Source organism: Hyla sarda, chromosome 5, assembly GCF_029499605.1.
Source record: "Hyla sarda isolate aHylSar1 chromosome 5, aHylSar1.hap1, whole genome shotgun sequence".
Lineage (NCBI taxonomy): Eukaryota > Metazoa > Chordata > Amphibia > Anura > Hylidae > Hyla > Hyla sarda.
The window spans coordinates 205,987,837-206,011,023 of record NC_079193.1 but is presented as its reverse complement, the minus strand read 5'-3'; the positions used below and the strand labels follow the sequence as shown (position 1 = coordinate 206,011,023).

General features: G+C 41.7%; 1 protein-coding gene across 5 annotated transcripts in view; it reads right to left on the bottom strand.

Moving 5' to 3' along the window:
- The window catches only part of CDH20 (cadherin 20), a 507,006-nt gene extending 484,245 nt beyond the window's left edge, over nucleotides 1–22,761 (bottom strand). For all 5 annotated transcript variants that reach the window (XM_056520978.1, XM_056520981.1, XM_056520977.1 and 2 more), the window contains exon 1: nucleotides 22,314–22,761. The gene's annotated coding sequence lies outside the window, so the exon portion shown is untranslated. The remainder of the gene's footprint in view (nucleotides 1–22,313) is intronic.
- Nucleotides 22,762–23,187: the final 426 nt, after the last annotated feature.

Sequence of the window (23,187 nt, the reverse complement as noted above, 5' to 3'; positions counted from 1 at the left end):
TAAAAATAAGACCCTTCCCCAATAAAAGTTAAACAAAAAATAAAGATTAAAAAAGCATATTTGGTATCACCACGTGCATAAATGTCTAATCTATTAAAATATAATGTTCATGATCCTATACGGTGAGCAGAGTAAACATAAAAAAAAATACCTAAGTCCGAAATTGCAGATTTTTGTCATATTATATCCCAGAAACAATAGAATAAAAAGTGATCAAAAGTGTTACATACTGATAAAAACTATAGATCACGACTCAAAAAAATTAGAACACATACAGCAGGGTATAGAGAAAAATAAAAAAAGTTATATGGATCAGAAGAGGACAATTTTAAGCATTCTGATTTTCTTACAAAAAGCTTAACTCTTTTCTCAAAGCGCAACTGTTTTCCTCCTGCAGGAAGCAGTAGCGAAACGTGTCAGACGCTGAGGTGGGGGAGCAGCTGGATGCTTCTGTTAGGTTTTGTGGGCCATAGCATTATGCGGTAATTCATATACCCTGCATATGGGCTAGCCATATCCTGGAGCACTGATTTCCTGGAATTACAGCCACAATGTGATTTAGCTTGTGATAATCTGCATTATAACATCTTATTTACATGCTGCTACACTTTGCACTGAGATATACTGTTGCTATTCTGTGCACCATTTGATTGCACTTGCGCTTTTATGTTTATTTACCATTAGGCTGCTATAAATGTTATGATTGAATTATATGTACAGTTAGACCCATTCATTAATTTGATATTTTGTGCCCTTTACACCTATATTTATATTTATTGCTCTGCTCCTCACCACATGTATTGTTTTTAATGTGTCCTGTGTGTATATGTTTTTATGGGTAGTTTAAGGGAGGTATTGTACTTTTCAATAAAGATAATTGATTATGCATTAATTGGTCTAGTTGCTAAATTTATTTGGCTTTCATTGGGTGATATGTCACCACGAATATGCTTGTGAAACTGCACACACAGTGCATATTCTAGGAATGCTTTTATAAATAAATTAGGCTACTTTTTACTAACAAAAAAACAGCTTTCTAAGTCAGAAAGGCAGAGCCCAGTGGTTCACTTTGCTCTGGGGTCGTACCGCCTCTCTCTGTTTACATCACACAGTTGATTGACAGCCGATGCGCACGCAACAGAGATACAGGGCCACTGCTGGCAAGTTAACTCTGTGTGTCAATCAACAGCATGACATAGCCGGAGACAGGCGGTGTGGCCCTAAAGCAGAGTGGACCCTTGACTCCGCCTCTCTGACTATTGGTCTGACTCCCAGAGGAATTCTAAAGCTTTTTATTTGTAAGTATAAAGCAGCCTAATCTATCTATAATAGTATGCCTAGAATCTGCTTGTGAAGCACACTGTGTGTGCTGTTTCTCAAGCATATTCTTGGTAACAGTTGTGCATTAAAATAGTACATGTAAACATGATATACATGTAAACATGGATATCATTTTAATGGAATTAAGTCACAGAATAAAGATAACATGTCTTTTTTTTACCATAAAATGTAAAAATGGAAACCCCCCAAAACTGGCAATATTGTGGTTTACTTTATAATCCTCTCACAAACAATATTTTCCTTGTCCCATACATTCTATGGTACATTGAAAGGTGTAATTAAAAGTACAATTGGTTGCACAAAAAATAAGCCCTTATATGGGTCTGTGGATGGACAAATAAAAGAGTTATCTCTCTTAAAAGGCATGGAAGAAAATATAAAAGGCAAGACATCACGACCTCGGACGCCCGGACCCAGCATTCTGAATATACAGTTCAGAATGCCAGTTGTCTGCATGGAGATTGCTGGGGTCCCAGTGGCGGGACCTCCGCGATCAGACTTCTTATCCCCTATAATTTGGATAGGGGATAAGATGTCTAGGGGTGGAGTACCCCTTTAAGAGTTTAACAATAATTATATTGTTATACAATAGCTCAACCCCTTAAGGATCAAGCCCATTTTGACCTTAAAGGGGTATTCCGCCCCTAGACATCTTATCCCCTATCCAAAGCATAGTGGATAAGATGTGAGATCGCCGCGGTCCCGCTACTGGGGACCCCTGGGATCCCCGCTGCGGCACCGCGCTATCATTACAGCACAGAGCGAGTTCACTCTGCATGTAATGATGGGCGGTACAGGGGCCGGAGCATCGTTACGTCACGGCTCCGCCCCTCATGAAGTCACGGCCCGCCCCTTTCAATACAAGTCTATGGGAGGGGGCGTGGCGGTCGTCACGCCCCCTCCAATAGACTTGCATTAAGGGGACGGGCCGTGATGTCACGAGGGGCGGCGCCATGACGTCACGCTACTCCGTCCCCCGCATCGCCCGTCATTACGCACAGAGCAAACTCGGTGCCGCAGCGGAGATCCCAGGGGTCCCCAGCAGCGAGACCGTGGCGATCTGACATCTTATTCCCTATCCTTTGGATAGAGGATAAGATGTCTAGGGGCGGAATACCCCTTTAAGGACCAGGCCAATTTTCATTTTTGTTTATAAGGGCTTGTTTTTTGTGCAAACAATTTTACTTTGCAATGTCCTCTTTCATTTTAACATAAAATGCATTGCACAACCAAAAAAATATTATCTACGGGCTGAAATTTATAAGAAAACTGCAATCTTGCAACTTTTTTTTTATTTTTTTTTGGGGGGGGGGGGGGGTGTTGGTTTTTATGCAGTACACTTTATTGTAAACATGATACAGTATCTTTATTCTGTAGGTTAATGCGATTAAAACAAATCACAATTTCTATAATTTTTCTATTATTGTACTAAAAAAAAAAACTCTTAAAAAATGCTAACTTTTTTTAAACAAAATTGGTCTGCATTTTCTAACCCCTATAACTTTTTTATTTCTCCATATACAGGGATGTATGAGGCTCATCTTTTGCGTCGTGATCTGAAGTTTTAATCTTTTTTTTTGTTTTGATGTGTCTTTTTGATTGCTTTTTATTAATTGGTCCACCAGGACTCAAGGGAGTACCTGTACTCCCTTGCGTCCTGATACTTAAAGGGGTACTCCTGTGGTTCATTTTTTTTGACTATATGGCATCTTCTTTGTAAGTTTAGTTTTTTTGCAATATACATGTGTTATATGTTTTGGCAGCATGTGTGTGTTTTTCTTACCTGTTTGTTGGGCAGGAAGTTCTGTAGTTCAGAGGGTTTTCTTTTACTGTTGTCCACAGTTCTGAGTCTGTTGTAGACAAGATGCCACAGCTTTTTTTTTTTTTTCCTCTCTCTCTCTGTCTGCATGAGAGGAATAAGCCACGCCCCCTCATCTCATCCAGATGAGTACACAGCTACTCACCTCCCCTCCCCCCTGCTCTGTATTCTAAGGACACAGGTCTGCACAGGAGAAGATACATGTGTTATCTGAAGGGGAGGATGAGAAGGTGCACGGGCTGGGGATGTATGGACTGCAGGGGAATAAATATCATACTGGGAAAGATCTCTATGGGGGAGATTTATCAAAACCTGTGCAGAGGAAAACTTGCCAAGTTGCCCATAGCAACCAATCAGATTACTTTTTTCATTTTTCATAAAAATGAAAGCAGCAAGCTGATTGGTTGCTATGGGCAACTGGGCAAGTTTTCCTCTGCACAGGTTTTGATAAATCTCCCCCTATATGTGAAGGGGGAGGGGGGGACTCCTGAATGACACATGCTGGGAGTTGTAGTCCCTGTTGGGTGTGTATATGCTAGTGTTTACAAACCAGTGTGCCTCCAGCTGGTGCAAAACTACAACTCCCAACATGCCCTGACAGACTTTGGGCATCCTGGGAGTTGTAGATTTGCAACAGCTGGAGGCACACTGGTTGGGAAACACTGTTCTAGCCTATTCAGCATACACATCATGTTACACCAGTGTTTCCCAACTAGTGTGCCTCCAGCTGTTGCAAAACTACAACTCCTAGCATGCCCAAAGGCTGTCAGGGCATGCTGGGAGTTTTAGTTTTGCAATTCCTGGAGGCACCCTGGTTGGGAAACACTGGTGTATGCCCTACAGAAGTGTGGTGAACTACAACCCCCAGGAGACTACAGAGGCAGCATGCTGGTGTTATACCATAGACTGAAGACTCCTGAATGACACATTCTGGGAGTTGTAGTCCCTTTTGTGTGTGTATGACAGTGTATCCCAACTAAGGCTGATTATATTAGTGTGCTGTGTATAAGGGGGCTGACCCAGGAAAATAGTAGTATGGGTAAAGGGTGAAACAAACAAACATCAAACAAACATCAAACAAACAAACAAACAGCAAGGCATGTGGCATGCTGTTATTTGTAGTTTTCAGCACAGCAAGAAACAGGAAATAGAAGCAAAGATAGGAAAACAAAGTGGGGGATAAAAAGACAACAAAGAACGGAAATAGAGTCACCTAAACAACAAGAATAGAAATGAAATAAAACAAATAGGGTAAGTCAAAAACGGAAAAACACGTTGACCACCGGAGTACCCCTTTAAGGACCAATAAATAAAAATCAATCAAAAAGGTTAAACATACATGCACACTGCTACAAAGAATAATTCCTTTGCTTCTTGTTAACCTAAACATTTGAAAAGGAGGCCCATTAAGGGTGCAATTCCACGTAGCGCATTCCACGTAGCGCACGTATTTCCCGCTGCGCAAAATCTGTAGCAGCAGCTGGAAATATGCTGCATATTTCTTGCTCATCATACACACAGGGCTATCCGTCGGCAACCCTATGTGTGTACTGAGTTTTGGAGGCAGGGTTGCGTACTGGAATGACTGTGATGCAGGGCTCCGCCTCCAAAACTCACTACACACATACGGCTGCCACTGGAAAGCCCTGTGTGTATGGTGAGCGAGGAATACGCAGCATATTTCCTGCTGTTGCTGCAGATTATGTGCTGTGTATGCACTACGTGGGACCGTACCCTAAAGAGGTAAAAATAACTGCAGGATCAGACTTCTACATTTGCTTAAACCATAGTTACAATGGGGTGAAAGTTAAAAACACATTAATTGGGGTGTTTTTATGTTCTATGTTAACAGTGTGAACAAATTAGGTAATCTTTTTGTGCAGAGACTGGTTGAGTAGCTGTGATAATATGTATTGTTTTAGTCTGACAGCATGTTATGCGACTGCAGTTGTCAATCACCGTTGCTGAGCATATTGAAAATATTTGACTATTTTTGGCCTATTTTTTACTCACCGTAAACCCCATATTAACTGTAAACCAGACATGGTGCCAAGACTGACTTTATTATTCAGAAAAGCAGGAAAAGCCATTAGTGAAAGTAGCAAACTGTGAAAAAGTACAGTATTAGCTATAACCTTGGTATAACTTAGAGACCTTCCACTTGATAAAAATAAAGCATAAGAATATGGATGCCCTATGTATGTGGATAACAAAACAGAAAATAAATTACAAAACAGAAAATAAATTATATTTTTTTAATATACCGTATATATATATTTATATATATATATACACATGTATACTTGTTGCATGCAGAATAAGTGCAGCATAGAATGGAAGATACACATGACTAACCAATAATTCATAAAGTGCACAAAATCTATGTGAGAGATGGTTGTAAATGTTGGATAGTGGAATGAAGAAAGTTAAAGGGTGGACGAAAAGGGCAAAGGTGATGAGCAGTGGCAATTACAGAGAAATAGTATTAGAACCGAAAGAATGAAATAGCTTTATACGAATGACAGCGATAGAAAAGAGAAATCTTTTGACAGATAACCCTTAGTGTATAGATCCATCTAATCCATATAACACTACGGATAAAGAATAAAGATAGAATAAAACCTTTCTGTTCCATTGTACCTTGCATTATTAAATTACAGCATTAAGCTGCATTCTTGTCGGCTATAGTGTTACCCATGTATACATCTTAGGAGTATATATTGTTTATCAGCACATAAGTATAAAACAAGAAGAAAGAAAATATAAAGGGTATTTGAGGTAAATATGTATTGCTACAAACAAGTGAGTGATCCAGCTCACCTTCCCTGATGTACGGTGCTCGGACCGGTGCCCGGCAAGGCATCCAATATTGAAGTGAGAAAGTACGGAGGGTCCAGCACTTTGTTGCAAGCAGCTTTATTGAAGATACATCACACCATAAAAACGACAGTCAGTCAGACATGTTTCGAGCGCTCGCGCTCGAAACATGTCTGACTGACTGTCGTTTTTATGGTGTGATGTATCTTCAATAAATATGTATTGCTGTTTTATTACTTGTCCAGTGTTGTAAACTCTATATGAGATACAAACCAAACAACTGAACAGATGGAGTCACTTGTATATATCTTAGATATCAAGTTTCAAATTAATAAAAAAAGAGGAATCAAAGATCAAAAACTGGCATCACCAAGATCTCATTACTGGAATAAAGTATATCACAAGGATGCATGTATATCAAGTGAAAACATGAACACTGTATACAATAGTAAACCCAGTAAGGAAATGCAAGGGTATGTTAGTACATACAATAGAAGAATATTCAAGAATATATTGGTGCACACAGTAAAAATATTACACCTATATTACTAAGGAATTAAAGGGGTAATATATATATATATATATATATATATATATATATATATATATATATATATATATATATATATATATCATCTAGCTCCAGAAAGTTAAACAATTTTGTAAATGACTTCTATTAAAAAATCTTAATCCTTCCAATAATTATCAGCTGCTTAAGTTGAGTTGTTCTTTTCTGTCTGGCAACAGTGCTCAAGAGTAGAAGAGGTTTGTTATGGGGATTTGCTTCTACTCTGGACAGTTCCCGAGACAGGTGTCATCAGAGAGCACTTAGAAAAGAACAACTCAACTTCAGCAGCTCATAAGTACTAAAGGATTAAGATTTTTTAATAGAAGTAATTTACAAATCTGTTTAACTTTCTGGAGCAAGTTGATATATAAAAAAGTTTTTTCCTGGATAACCCCTTTAACTCCTTAAGGACCAAGCCCATTTTGACCTTAAAGACCAGGCCAATTTTATTTTTGCATTTTTGTTTTTTCCTCCTCGCCTTCTAAAAATCTTAACTATTTTATATTTTCATCCACAGACTAGAATGTAAGCTTGTTTTGTGCGCAACCAGTTGTCCTGCGTAATGACATAACTCATTTTACCATAAAATGTATGGCACAGTGTCTCAGACCAGAGCAGAAGACCCCAGGAGATGGCAGGAGCCAGGTGAGGGGACCTCCAGCCTTGCTGGATGATCATATCCCCGTGGCAGCGCTGCGGGGGATTTGATCATCCATTTAAAGTGCCGCACTGCCGCAGATGCCGTGATCTGTATTGATCATCTGAGGGGTTAATGGCGGACATCCGCGTGATCGTGGATGTCGGCCGTTACCGGCGGGTCCCTTGCTGCTTATAGCAGCTGGAATCTGCCGCACATGACGCGAGCACCGCTCCAGTGCTCGAGGTCATGACGGAGCGTAAATGTACGCCATGGTGCGTTAAGTACCACGGCACCATGACGTACATTTATGTCCATTGTCGTTAAGGGGTTAAAGTGTCATACTCTGACACGTGTTCTGGCATGCATATCTTCACTGGCAACTGATTGAGTGCCAAAACACACATTGTGATATCCTTCATTCCAATGATGAGATCCCAGTTTTTGAGATACATATATTGAGATATCAGTGAGTTTTTTTCATTCTTTGGCATATCATCACATAAGCATAATACAGATTAATGGTAGAGTCAAATATGCCATATTGTATTGCATATTTTGCTGCATATTAGCTGCTGCGTATTTTTCTACCCATTAAAGTCAATGGGAAGCAAAATTAGATGCAGAAAATATGCAGCAAAATATGCAGCAAAATACGGCAAATGTAACCCTACCCTAAGATTGTAAATTTCTATTTCTATATACTAAGCAGCATCTATGGTGGTTAACTATGGCCAACATTTATCATTGTTTTTAGACTGTATTTTGCATCTAGAAAAGGCGCAAAAAGGTGCAAGCAGGGTTTACTTGCGCCTTTTTTGCGCCTTTTGGTTTACACATTTCTGCTGATTTTGAGTTGCAATCCACTGATTTTGGCAATACACATGATATGGAAGGGTTTTATCAACTGCGCCTTTTTGTGAGAAGGTGCAAAAAATGTGCAGAGCCAATGAAAATTCTCTAAAACTACACCAGCCCAGACTTAACTCAGCTTTTTGGTCTATGGGAAGAGAGAAATTTCAGAAAATGTGACCTGCACAAAAAGTATCAAATGCTCTGTGACCATTTAATAAATTTGGTGCTCCTACACATTACTAGCACATAAAAAAATAGGTGTAGAAAAATGCTTCACTTACACCTACAATGATAAATGCTTAACTTACACCTAAATGCTTCACTTACACCTACAAATGCCGGCCTGTAAGTGTAGACCATGGCCCTCATTTACTAACATGATTCCGACTCTTTTTATCGGGTTTTGTGCCTAAATTCTGTCACGCGGAACATGCAACAGAATGAGCGACAGAAAAAAAACAGACAGAATCTGAATCACTCAGATTGAAGAAAAAAAAAAAACTACAAAATGGGCGTTGCTTTCAGGAAAAGGGGCGTTTCCCTACATTTCAACCAAAATCACTCGTCTTTTCCTAAAACCACTCTGAAATTTATGTGAATTATCTGGGAAGAAAACCCGACACTTTAACCCCTTAAGGACCAGTGGTTTTTTCGTTTTTGCATTTTCTTTTTTCCTCCTTGCCTTTAAAAAATCATAACTCTTTCAATTATGTACCTAAAAATCCATATGAAGGCTTATTTTTTGCGCCACCAATTCTACTTTGTAATGACGTCAGTCATTTTGCCCAAACATCTACGGCGAAATGGAAAAAAAAATCATTGTGATACAAAATTGAAAAAAAACGCCATTTTGTAACTTTTGAGGGCTTCCGTTTCTACGTAGTAAATTTTTTGGTAAAAATGACACCTTATCTTTATTCTGTAGGTCCATATGATTAAAATGATACCCTACTTATATAGGTTTGATTTTGTCGTACTTCTGGAAAAAATCATAACTACATGCAGGGAAATGAATACGTTTAAAATTGTCATATTCTGACTCCTATAACTTTTTTATTTTTCCATGTATGGGCCGGTATGAGGGCTCAATTTTTGCGCCGTGATCTGAAGTTTTCAGCGGTACCATTTTTGTATTGATAGGACTTATTGATTTTATTCATTTTTTCATGATATAAAAAGTGACCAAAAATGCACTATTTTGGACTTTGGAATTTGTTTGCGCGTACGCCATTGACCGTGCGTTTTAATTAACAACATATTTTTATAATGCGGACATTTCCGCACGCGGCGATACCATATATGTTTATTTTTATTTACACTGTATTTTTTTTAATGGGAAAAGGGGGGTGATTCAAACTTTTAATAGGGGAGGGGTTAAATGATCTTTATTCACTTTTTTTTCAATTTTTTTTGCAGTGTTATAGCTCCCATAGGGACCTATAATACTGCACACACTGATCTTTTACATTGATCACTGGTTTCTCATAAGAAACCAGTGATCGATGATTCTGCCGCTTGACTGCTCATGCCTGGATCTCAGGCACTGATCAGTCATTCGGCGATCGGACAGCGAGGAGGCAGGTAGGGACCCTCCTGCTGTCATGTAAGCTGTTCGGGATGCCACAATTTCTCCGCGGCTATCCCGAGCAGCTCCCTAAGCTAACCGGCATGCTTTCACTTTAACATTAGACGCGGTGTTCAAAGTTGAAAGGGTTAATAGCTCGCGGCACTGCGATCAATGCCGCGCGCTATTAGCCACGGGTCCGGTGGCCCTGCGTTATAGATCGGGAGCGGACTCATGACGTAACGTTGCGTCATTGGTCCTGAACAGGTTAAAGCATGTATAAAGTTTCAGAAAGCAGAGTAAATTCTCTGCTGTTTGCTTCTTTGCCTGCCTCGTCTTCTTCAAGCAATTCTTACTTGTAATGTTTAATTTTTTTGCACAATTAAATTTTTAAACAAAGTTTTAGCTTTATTAACACTTTTTTTTAACACTTTTCAACACTTTTTTTTCCTATCGTTTAAGTAATGATGGTGATTCCAAAAAAAAGAAAAAAAAATATATCTATACTCATTTAATACATCTATCTATATGTGTCTCCCTCCTTCCTCAGGTCCGAGTTACAGTATGTTGATACAGTACTTTTTATATACATATTTCCATGAATACATTAACCCATTAAACATTTGAAGTTTGCCGGGTCTGAATTCCACTGGAGACTGAGTATGACATCAGCCTCCAGGGTCTATTGGTGGTGTATAGGAATAAATGGGCTAGATCAGTTCAATTTCTGGGTTGATATACAGTGTTGGGATTATACTTTAATTTAGATAGACGAATATGGGTCAATTGATAGTTAAGAAAGTGTTTTTGAACCGTGGGAACTAGGTCAATTGGATACCATAAATGGGCAAATAGGTTAATTGAAACAAGCGGTAATGTGTGGTATTCAATTGACCTAGTTCCCACAGTTCAAAAAATCATATCTATCCTAATAAAAGTATAATCCCAACACTGTATATCAACCTGGGAATTGAACCTTCACCAGGGTCTCCCATCCACATTACTACCAGGACCCTGTTGTTTAGCTTTCTACCCCGTTTGCAGCAAGATCTCCATAGACCACAATGGGCAAAAAATCACAATGTTATAGATCTAGCCAATTCATTCCTATACACCACCAATAGACTCTGGAGGCTGACGTCACACTCAGCCTCCAATGGCATTCAGACCCGCAAACTTCAAATGTTTAATGGGTTAATGTATTCATGAAAATATGTATATATAAAGTACTGTTTCCACACACTGTAACTCGGACCTGAGGAAGGAGGGAGCCCCTCAGAAATGCGTAGTCCTACCATGTATTGCCACTTTTTATGATTTTCAATAAAAAGCAATAATGAATCTATACCCAACTCCTAAGTCACCATGCCAGTGTAGCACTCCAGCGCCGAAGTCCGATATTCACTGGAAGGTCAAGGAAACCCCTTCCACTGTAGAAGAAACGCCTGCGACAGAAATAAACTTGCCGGCGACAGAATTTACAGTGCGACAGAAAACCTTGCGACAGAAATTACCGTGCAACAGAACCATGCAACAGAAATTACCGTGCGACAGAATTTTTCCCTGTCACTAAAAATATTGGGAAAAGTGCAACAGATTAGTAAATACCAAGTGAAAAAAAGGTTGAAAACACAAAAAAGAAACACAAACAGACACTCCACTCTTAGTAAATGAGGGCCTATGATGAGAGCAGTAGTCCCTGATAAAGATATCACCTAGCTCAGTAGTATTATCCCAATCTCCCTTCTATAAACCCTACAAATAAGGCATATGTTTTCACAAACATCTCACATTCTGGTAGACTCAAGCTGCATTGAGACCATCTGAATGGCTGCCATGGATAATTAAATTTCCCAACTCCTTATTGAGTACTAAATGTGAAGAAAGCTTTATGGCCCAGATTTATCAAAGAATGTCCACGGTAGAGCTATTTTCCCCTGTTTATTTGGGTGGTTTGTTTGACTAGCCTGCATCTTATTTATCAAGAAGGTGCAGCAGGATGATGAATTTTGCGCAGCTCTGCTGTGGTGGGAAAAGCTCTACCACATACACTTTTTCTAGACGCGTGTGAGGGAGGGAAGTAGACACTTTCCTGGGTCCTGAATTTGTCAGGTTAGGTGTCTTTACTTACTTTCACAGAGCTGCCGGGACATTTTTATTTGCATTTTAGACGTTACAATCAAATTTGATTGCAATTTCTAAAAGGGTTAAAGCCGGCCATCACCGTGATCGGTCATGTCTGGCATTAGAGATGGGTCCTGGAGGCAGATAGCCACCAGGACCACCCAGTTATGAACCACACTCAGCTTCTGAGCACGTGTCATAGAAGGGGAGTGGGACGCTGTCGTCCATAAGAGGTTAAAGGTTGAATTGTGGAAGGTAGAATTACATTCAGGACTTTACATAATAATTTATTGAGTATATTTATTACCCCCTAGGCATAAGTCCACATCATTTTACTGCAGATTAGTCATAGCAAATTCCCTTAATTATTCTGGTAGCTAAATTGTCTCAAGTTATGTGTGCAAAAAAATTATAGAAATATTTTGTGATACCCTACTATTCATTATATAGTTTAGATCCATATACTCACAAAATGACAGAAAGGAATTTTACATTTAATGCTTTTTAACTTGATGTATACTTTGTGTGTTAGCAGGTTGAAAGGACAAGTCATTTAAATCCTATAATGTACGGGAATAATATCCCACTAGGCATACTTTGAAGTACCACATTATTAAGATCAAATAAAATGACTAAGTAATGAAATATAGAGTATATAAATACCCATATGGTTCTAACAAGAGGTATTGTATGACTGGATGAAACATACAATTGTATAGTGCAGCAGATCGTGAGTGACATGAAGTCTGCATGAGCCGACATTATTGCAAAGCTTTTAACTTCCATTTGGTAAGATAAAATTGCACAGGTTAATATAGGTTTAAAACATTATACTGAGAGCACGCAATAAAAAACATTCTTTGGTATATTGTGTATTTATGCATATGCCATTATAAAGGAGATGAATTGAAACATTTGCCTTCCACTTTTTAAGAGGTTTATGTATCAAGTAGCTTAGATGCCGTGTACAATATAACTATTTTTATTTTTGTGTGCATTTTACCACTGTTCAGATCTTGAATAATGAGAACACATTTGCTAACTATGCACTTCAGGAATATAATAAATATGATGTAAACAGAGCAGATAATATGCTGCGGGAAAAGCCATACCATAAGGTGAACTTGTAACTACTTATAAATCACATGGGATGGCTTAACTTTAGCTGGTTATCAGCAACTATTGCCTGTTTTACTCACAGCATTTTAATATTGTTAGATCCCTGAGGAAGCCATTTTGGCATGGCAATAAACATGATTGGATACAGCATATGTATGCTACTGCACAGGGACCCTATAGGCAAGGCTGCCCTGTACTATCATAAAAATAAATATAGTACTTAAAGTTTTCCCTAGTGTCTACTAAATTGCATGTCAGTAACTGTGTCAGAAATGTATCTGTGTATGACTGAAACTGTGTATGACTGAAACTGGCACTCTAGTGCTTTAACAGCAATATGTGTGGACTTAGTGGCTATACAACTAGTTGGAATTTAGGCCAAGTTTAGGAGTTGAATTTCAGTACCCTCTACACACTCTTTAGCTTACTCCTGGATGTGAATACGGGACTTAGCTGCTAGAGCAGGGGTACTCAACTGGCGGACCGCAGTCCAGATCAGGGCCATGGCCGCCAGTCATCTGGACCTCCAACCGGTTCCCTAAACTGCTGTACCTGCATTCATATGTATCGGTGTCTTTAAGACACCGATACAAATGAACAGCTGAATGCAGCCGGGGCAAGGGAACATTGTGCTCCCTGCCCGGCCAATGATTCACTAACCTCCCCGGCCCCTTCCTACCCTGCAGGGGGGACTTCCCTCTGGCCAGTCCCCCGGTCCAAAGTGTAGTGAGTCGGGGCAGGGACACTGCTGCTTTAAGAGCAGCAGACATCCATGCACCAGCATGCCTCAACGTCACGGACGTCCCTGCCCGGGCAGCTCCATTCCATGAAGAGGAGCATCTCTCTCTTCTACAGCCTGCTGACCCTCCTCCACAAGGTGAGAGAGAAAAGGAAGGGAGGCAAAAATTGTGAAGGAGCATGACTTAAGGTGGGGGTGTGGAGGAGAAGGGGGCTGGGGGGGGCAGGAAAGTTTGAAGGAGCTTGACTTACAGGGGTGCTGAGGAGAGGAAGGCTGGGGAGCAGAAAAGTTTGAAGGAGCGTGACTAAAGGGGGTGCAGAGGAGAACGGGGCTGAGGGGGGCATTAAAGTGTGAAGGAGGATGACTGGGGTGCAGAGGAGTCTGGAGGGACTTGGGGGTCTGAAAGAGGAAGGGAAAGATGGGTCTGAAAGAGTACTAAGGGGTCTTGGGGCACTTAGGTCTCGTTCACACTGGGGACATTCTGTTGGCAGAAATCTGCTTGCAGCAGAATCCCATTGTTTTCCATGGGATTCTGCTGCTCTGTACATAGTGCAGGATCACCACAGTAGAATGGTCATCTGCCATTGTTCATTCTTTGGGCTTATTTTTACCAGACTACATTGCCATCTAAGAGATGGCACACTTTGGCGGCATCTGCAGTAAGCAGACATTCAGCTGGCTGAATGTCTGTAGTGTGGACAAGCCTTTAGAGGTCTGAAGGAGGGCAGTACAGGGATGAGATTCTGCCAAACATAAGAAAGTGTGTGGCAGGGTTATATTCTGTCTTTATTATTATTTATTATTGTTATTATTATTATTGTCTTTATACAGAGGATGAGGAACCAGTGATGTTCGGGCATCAAACTCTACCTGGCGTCTGGACCAAATTAAGAAGAAAAAGAAAATGAACAATAGAGAAAATGTCTCCTGTGAGTCATTCTAGCATTGTGTATTCTTCCCGACTATCCTATCAGAGCTGTAGTCACTTGTAATTTCTGCAGTGATGATGAGTGAAACTGTCCCCCAATCTGTGGCTCTCCAACTGTTATAAAACTGCAACTCCCATAATGCCTGGAGATCTGCAGACATGATGGGAGTTGTAACTTTGCAAGAATTGGAGAGACACTTCAACCGAGGGGATTTTAGACTATGCAGCCCATTTTATTTTGGTAGGTATCTGACTGCTGGCACACCCACCGAATAAAATGGGCTGCCTAGTCTAATATGCCCAGGCATATTTTTAGTCCCAGTCTGGCATATTTTTGGTCCCAGTCTGGCCCTGGCCTGCATCTTCTGCTCTAAATAGGCCTGACAAGAAGAGGCCAGAGCAGTGTAGCAGCACGGGACAGAAAGAGGCACAGTTCATATAGGGGGCAGACAGAGGCACAGTTCATATAGGGGGCAGACAGAGGCACAGTTCATATAGGGGGCAGACAGAGGCACAGTTCATATAGGGGGCAGAGAGAGGCACAGTTCATATAGGGGGCAGACAGAGGCACAGTTCATATAGGGGGCAGACAGAGGCACAGTTCATATAGGGGGGCAGACAGAGGCACAGTTCATATAGGGGCATACAGAGGCACAGTTTATATAAGGGGCATACAGAGGCACAGTTTATATAGGGGGGCAGACAGGGGCACAGTTAATATAGGGGCAGACAGAGGCACAGTTCATATGGAGGGGCAGACAGAGGCACAGTTCATATAGGGGGAAGACAGAGGCACAGTTCATATAGGGGGCAGACAGGCACAGTTCATGTGGGGGGGGTATACAGAGGCACAGTTCATATATGGGGCAGACAGAGGCACAGTTCATACAGGGGGCAGACAGAGGCACAGTTCATATGGGGGGGCAGACAGAGGCACAGTTCATATAGGGGGCAGACAGAGGCACAGTTCATATGGGGGGGGGGGCAGACAGAGGCACAGTTTATATGGGGGGGCAGAGACACAGTTTTTATAGGGGGACAGACAGAGGCACAGTTCATATAGGGGGGCAGAGACACAGTTCATATGGGGGCAGACAGAGGCACAGTTCATATGGGGGGCAGACAGAGGCACAGTTCATATGGGTGGGCAGACAGAGGCACAGTTTATATGGGGGGCAGACAAAGGCACAGTTCATATAGGGGGGGCAGACAGAGGCACAGTTTATATGGGGGGGCAAACAGAGGCACAATTCATATGGGGGGTAGGCAAACAGGGGCACAGTTCATATAGGGGGCAGACAGAGCCACCGTTCATGTAGGGGGCAGACAGAGGAACAGTTCATATATGGGGGCAGACAGAGGCACAGTTCATATGGGGGCAGACAGAGGAACAGTTCATATGGGGGGGCAGACAGAGGCACAGTTAATATGGAGGAGGCAGACAGAGGCACAGTTCATATGGGGGGACAGACAGAGGCACAGTTCATATAGGGGAGCAGACAGAGGCACAGTTCATGTGGGGGGGCAGAAAGAGGCACAGTTTATATAGGGGAAGACAGAGGCACAGTTCATATGGGGGGGCAGACAGAGGCACAGTTTATATGGGGGGGCAGACAGAGGCACTGTTCATATGGGGGGGGGGCAGACAGAGGCACAGTTTATATGGGGGGGGGCAGACAGAGGCACAGTTCATATGGGGGGTAGGCAAACAGGGGCACAGTTAATATAGGGGGCAGACAGAGCCACCGTTCATATAGGGGGCAGACAGAGGCACAGTTCATATGGGGGCAGACAGAGGAACAGTTCATATGGGGGACAGACAGAGGAACAGTTTAAATGGGGGGGGGCAGACAGAGGCACAGTTCATATAGGGGGGGCAGACAGAGGTACAGTTCATATGGAGGAGGCAGACAGAGGCACAGTTCATATCGGGGGCAGACAGAGGCACAGTTCATGTGGGGGGCAGACAGTGGCACAGATCACATGGGGGGACAGACAGAGGCACAGATCATTTGGGGAGCAGACAGAGGCACAGCTCATATGGGGGGCTGACAAAGTTGCACAGGTCACATGGGGGTACAGACATCGCATTTATTGTTTTAAGGGACACAGAGATAAAATTCGGTTCAGGGCACAGTGGCCATAAAATATTTGAGGGCCCAGCATGTGGCAGCATCATACTCAGGGGCACGGTGTGTGGCAGCATTATACTAATGTGCATGGTTTGTGGCAGCATTATACTTAGGGGCACGGTGTTTGGCAGCATTATACTTATGGGCATAGTGTATGGCAGCATTATACTCAGGTGCACGGTGTATAGCAGCATTATACACATCGGGACGGTGTGTAGCAGCATTTTATTTAGGTACACAGCATGTGGCAGTATTATATTCAAGGGCACAGGGTTTGGCAGTTGGGGAATGATTATGACTTATTTTTAGAGTAATAGTTATGTTCTACAACAGGCAGCGCCTATTTCTTGCATGGCACTCGGGCCACTAGGTGTGAACCAGGTCTTAGTGTTTTGCTATGGCCTTTACTCAATGGCAGACCTGTATAAGCGGACCCCTACTAAAAGTAGTTGAGTACCCCTGTGCTAGAGGGTACCAGTTAGCTTCCTAAGAGTGGTCTTGATGTGGGCAGTGGCTGGGCCAGGGCCACCAAGGGGTCAGGCAAAGGCAAGTTGGGGTCTGGATGTAGGTCATGGTCAAGTGGCAAGACGGTGTTGTCAAACAAGATCAGTGGAATCATGCCAGGTGGCACAGATTCATGGTAAGGTTTAAGCACAAGAGAGTCCATATGGTATAGAATGGTCAGGCAGAGATAGAGTTAAGAGGTCAGGCAGGAGTCAAACACAGGATCATAGATCAGTTTTACAGAATACCTTCACTAGAGGATTAACCACAGTATGGCTAAGGTACAGGTAAGCGGTTGAAGCAGCCTAAAATAGGTAGTGCTAGACACGGATAGATGGAAGAAAATTTAGATGCCCCCCTTCTGGCCCTTATGGTAGCAGTGGGAGCATGTGCACTCACATAATGGGCCCCATGAGGAACTGCAGGAAAAGAAGCAGCATGGTTGTGGCCCAGGGAAAGTGAGTGGGGTATGGACCAAGGGCCAGCAGACCGAGGACCAGCAGTGATAAAAGACAGTATGCCGGCTTTACACTTTCACTTGACAAATAAGCTATTGGACTGCAAGGAGCCCACATACTTTCCTCACTTGAGGTAACTACATAGAAAATCTAATAGATTATTTTTATCCATTGTTAGCTTCATATTCTGTTCTTATTTTATATGTTACATGCTAACTCTGGGGTTTATTTTTTGAGGCCAGTCAACTTTGGCTTGTAGTATTTGTGATCAGCAATGTGTTTTAGTATTTTATGAATTTGTATTAGATCTACAGTATTTAAGACTGATCATTTTAACATTTAGTGTCATAATGTGGCGTGGTCATTTATGTTGCTTTATGTTCTACTCTTTATGGTTTCTTTATGTACACAAACTCAGATACATATTTCATTTTTATTTTTTATTTTTATTTTTTTTAATGATGGAGGGAACCATTTTACCATGCTTATCCATGTCCTTATGTCCTATTTGGGCATATAGATTTTATAGAGTAGGGTCCCCACACTCCCTCTGTGAGTCAGAGTAGTCAACCTCTATTCATCTGAGTAACATTATACCTCCAGTGGCCACTGCAGAGGTAAATTTAGCATTACGGTAGCTGATTAAGTTAACCATTGACCAACAGGTAGCAAGATCTGCTGTGGTGGATCTGCAGCAAAATATGTAGTAAAATATGTGTAATTCTACCCGTACACTGTTCAGCTGTGGCTGCCTGTAGTTTCCTACCATCATAGTAGTTGATCACAAGCAAATCTGGAACCATACAGATGAACTGATTGTCATACTTGCTTTTTTTTTTTTTAATAGGGTTGTCTTAGTCAAGTTTTGAAGGGACCTGTCATAACTTTGATGTTGCCTGAATGACAGACCATCAGGGCAGTTTCTGGCAGCTTCTTCCCATCGCACCAACCTTTATGACATAGATCTCTTCTTGTTTAGATATAGATATACCAATGAAGGGAAGTGGAGCAAGAAGAAGCTGCCAGGGACCACCTTGATGACTTCTAGTTCAGACAGGGTGAAACCAATGACAGGCTCCAACCATTTTAAAGTTTCAAAGAAGAAGAAAGCATGAGCTCAGTAGCAGTATGCTCAAGTCCTGCAGGAACACATGGGAACTACGTTCCTGCACTTTTAACACAGCAGGAACACTGTTCCCATTAGAAGGGGTCCTGCAGGACCAGCCCTTTAGTGGAAATCTTGGGTGAGTTCCCACACTTTTTTTTTCCCAGGACTTGACCCCTAAGTGTTAGCTACACAAAGTTTGCTTAAAAGGTCAAGGAGTTTCCTAGAAAGTCTTTCCAAAGAATCTTAAAAGTCCTATTTGCAGGCTTTTCCAGATACTTATACAAACTATATAAAATGTTTCAAGTTAATATCATTGATAATATCTTTTAGTGCAGAAGTAAGAAAAAGCATCTACATAGTGAGCATATTAATTCCACTGTGTGGATAGACAGCACCGGTCAGTCATTGTCACCAAACTGGAGCGTGGTGAATGATTGAAAATGTCTTTTTTTTGTTAGGCTCCTCTGCACATCTCACACTGACCAAATAGGAGCGGTGATGCATGCAAATTGAGGATTTCATAAGAAATTGATGTCAGCTGAGGATTCATGACATACACAGTAATTGAATCCTTTGTTTTGTCTTTAAAGATATATCTGTCTAGAATGCTGCTTTCGACATACAAACATTGATCACGACATTAATGATTCATGTAATAAAGATTCATGTATTTAAATATATATTTATGAGCATTTGAAAACTTCAGAAATTCAAGGTCTGCCTATTCAAAGACCCCGGCTTATTGCTATCTTTTTTATTGGATGCATGACTATTACTGATCCATTATGATCTATCATGACCTATCATGATTCTTCATCACCCAGGTGACGGATTTATCAAGAACCAAAAAATGAGATCTTTATATTAATCAGGTGTTATAATAGCCACAGCCTTGGATTTTAAGGAGGGACCACAATCTCGTATATGGTCAATTTAAAGGACATTTTTATGAACTGCCGTTCTAATATGTTTTTGTTTAGGCATTGCAAGAGGTCTACACTAAGTTTTATCCTAAAGAACCTAAGTGAAAATATAATATGAGAACAATGGTATACCGTATTTTTCACCGTATAAGACGCACTTTTTCTTCCCCTTTCTGGGGGGAAAAGTTGGTGCGTCTTATACTGCGAATACACACCTATCGCGGCTGTCCATGTGGCCATCAACGGCCGGGACCCGTGGCTAATACAGGACATCACCGATCGTGGTGATGCCCTGTATTAACCCTTCAGATGTGGCGATCAAAGCTGACCACCGCGTCTGAAGCGAAAGTGACACTAACCCGACTGCTCAGTCGGGCTGTTCGGGACCGCCGCTGTGAAATCGCGGCATCCCGAACAGCTTACAGGACACCGGGAGGGACTTTACCTGCCTCCTCAGTGTCTGCTCTGGGCCGGGATCCCCTGCATGGCCGGCGCTCTCCTTCGACATCATGACATCGTCGCGCACGCCGTCCCGTCATCGAATAGGAGTGGCGTGCGTAGCGACGTGATGATGGCGACGTGGTAACAGCGACGGAGGGCGTGGATCCCGGGGAAGAAGACGTCCGGAGCATCGGGGACACCACGGGGACGTGGCGACAGCGATGGAGCGACATCCAGAGCAGCAGTGACGAGCGGTGATGGGTCCGGAGCGGCGGGGACACGTGTGTATAACCTCCTATACCAGTGGTCTTCAACCTGCGGACCTCCAAATGTTGCAAAACTACAACTCCCAGCATGCCCGGACAGCCAACGGCTGTCCGGGCATGCTGGGAGTTGTAGTTTTGCAACATCTGGAGGTCCGCAGGTTGAAGACCACTGTTGGGTTCAGAATCTTTTTTTTTTTAGATTTTGCATCTTGAAAATTGGGTGCGACTTATATGCCGGTGCGTCTTATAGGGTGAAAAATATGGTAAGTGAATGTTATTTAGAATGAGAAAAGTGAAGTCCATAAAATGGAAAAAAAAACTCTTATTCTGCACACAGAACACACAAACATTTTGCCTTATTTTGTCAGAATACACATCCGGATCTCTATACATGAGTTACCAATGTTTATATGCAGCCCCTTGTCCACTTTTCATTATAACAAATATTTTTCTTCCTCTGTATACTTCTCTTTGCTGGCGATACTGTGAATGCTGTTATCTAGTTCACATTGGTGTCACAGCAAATATCTGAAAGGACGATTCCTAACAATGGAATGCAGTTCAAGGATAGCACGGCTACTAAATCCCTGAAGCTTTTCACATTAAAAGGTATTAGCACCTATCATCACATCACATAGAGCTATCAGATACACAGGAAATAACTTTCTATGCCGGGATTTTATTATTTGGAGCCAATGTTCACTCAATACTTAGCAGCAGTTAACCTACCTGAAGTTTATAGCAGCACAAGACATCATCAAATCATACACCTAAAGTCAATTTAAGAGATGTGCATTTGTAACCTAAGCAAAACACACACACACACATATATATATATATATATATATATATATATATATATATATATATATATATATACATGTATAAATTAATGAACCTTCTACATGGCATTACAATATAACACTGTCATTATTTTACAAATCACCACCGCCACATCACCCTGTGTAAGCACAATGTAAAATGGTCATGAAGTATAAAAGCAATAAAGCACTTGTAATTCTAAACACTTGAAATCAGGAATACTTGTCATCTCCCCCCTGGTCCCCAGTAAAATAGCAGCACCATTAATTTCTGCATTACTTCACACACAACCCAGTTATGGTGACAGAATCTCCAATCAGAATGAACAATAAAGCGCATAATTATTCCAGTCAGCTCGCGTACAATGAAATCTTTATTCCGTGTTTACAGCAAGCTTTGGCAGAGTCTGCCTCGCTGGCCCCCTTGGCTTCATGGAGAATCAGCTGCCTGCATTTTTTAAGCATCCCTGTCTTTCCCTGCCAATAATGTGCTTCAACTCTCTCTGCGGAGCGAAATGTTTAATAGCTAAAAATCCTATTCTTGTCTGTTCTATCACTGTATGGCACAAGTCTGATAACTGCTTCTTAACAACCGAATGACATTTTCTTTTTTTCTTTTTTTTTCCGTCTCGCAGTTGTTCTCTAGTTCTCCTTGCCCTGCGCCAGGCGTTGAACATAATCAGAAATCTTCTGTAGTTATTAGAAATCTTTTGGGTGCAAGGTGACCTGGATGGAAGTACCCCTTCTTGCTTTGCAGCCACAGATTGCAGAGAAAAAGTTAACAAGCCAGTGACAACGAGATAATGCAAGAAGAAGAACAGCTAAGGTCGAGTTGTCCTTCTGCATAATAGACCAGACATGATCCAAGTTCACTGGGAAGTTGGAGAAACTTATCTGAGTTGATTGAAAAGTTGGAGTGAAAGGTGTTCGGTAAGATAGGCTTCAGCGTTCATGCAGGATAATGCAATAAACCAAGGAGCTGTCCAGGGTGCTGAACTGTGCCCACAACAAGCACAGGGGACTGTACATACACAACCTTCATGAAGTATACAGCTGGATTTACAGAACATGCTTGCCTGACAAATAACAGTATCGTCTGCCTTGTGATGATTTATATAGAGGGATGCTTGATAAAACAAACTTATTTACCTGCGTTGTCTCTTCTTCAGATGCAGTCTTCCTTTCTTAGATGGCCAAAGATCCAAAGATCTCCCTTCTTCATTCTACAGCTCGTAGGCTCAGCCAGATGTGTTCAGCCTTGCCGAGCTGCCATCCAGACTCCTTTACAATCCTCGATGTGAATACGTATGTGTGCTCTAAGTGTTCAGTGACAGGAGCTGTGGAGCTTGCAGATCGATATTCTACGATAGTTCAGTGCAGTAACCTTGCTCGCTCACATGCTCTTTCTCTCTAAGTGGATTCTGTCTGCTTGTGCCACCGCTTCTCATTCTCCTGCTCATGAATATTCTGACAGAGGTTAATGCCGTTGAAGTAAATTGAATTAGCCAATTGGTGCCAAGAGCTGCACTCCTTCCTTCTCAGGAGACGTCTGGAACTGCACCAGATGGAAGTAATTAGAGTCCAGTTGGCACCCCGTGGCTCAGTCCCTGCAGTTTTCATTGGGCACCTCAAGGGGATCCCCAAGAGATAGCTGTAGCTTAAGCATTCAATTCACATCACCATGACCAGTAAAGGCAGCTGCCTGTTACAGTAAAAAAAAGAAAACTATTCAAATCAGTCTCTTAGGAAAACAAGCAGCTTCTCGAGCTTGTTCCAGAAACACTTTGTGCATTGATTTTGCTTCTTAACATATGACATTTTCAGGAATAAGACAACGACTACATGTGTAGTGTATTATCAAAAGTACTCACTGTATGTTAAGGATTGATTATTTACAAGTAGGATGAACTGATCCCCAAAAATCACTTTCACCAATGACGGTGCAAAGAACACATAAAGCTGTGTTTTTCAAACAGTGTGTCTCCAGCTGTTGCAGAACTACAACTCAAACAGCCAAACATTG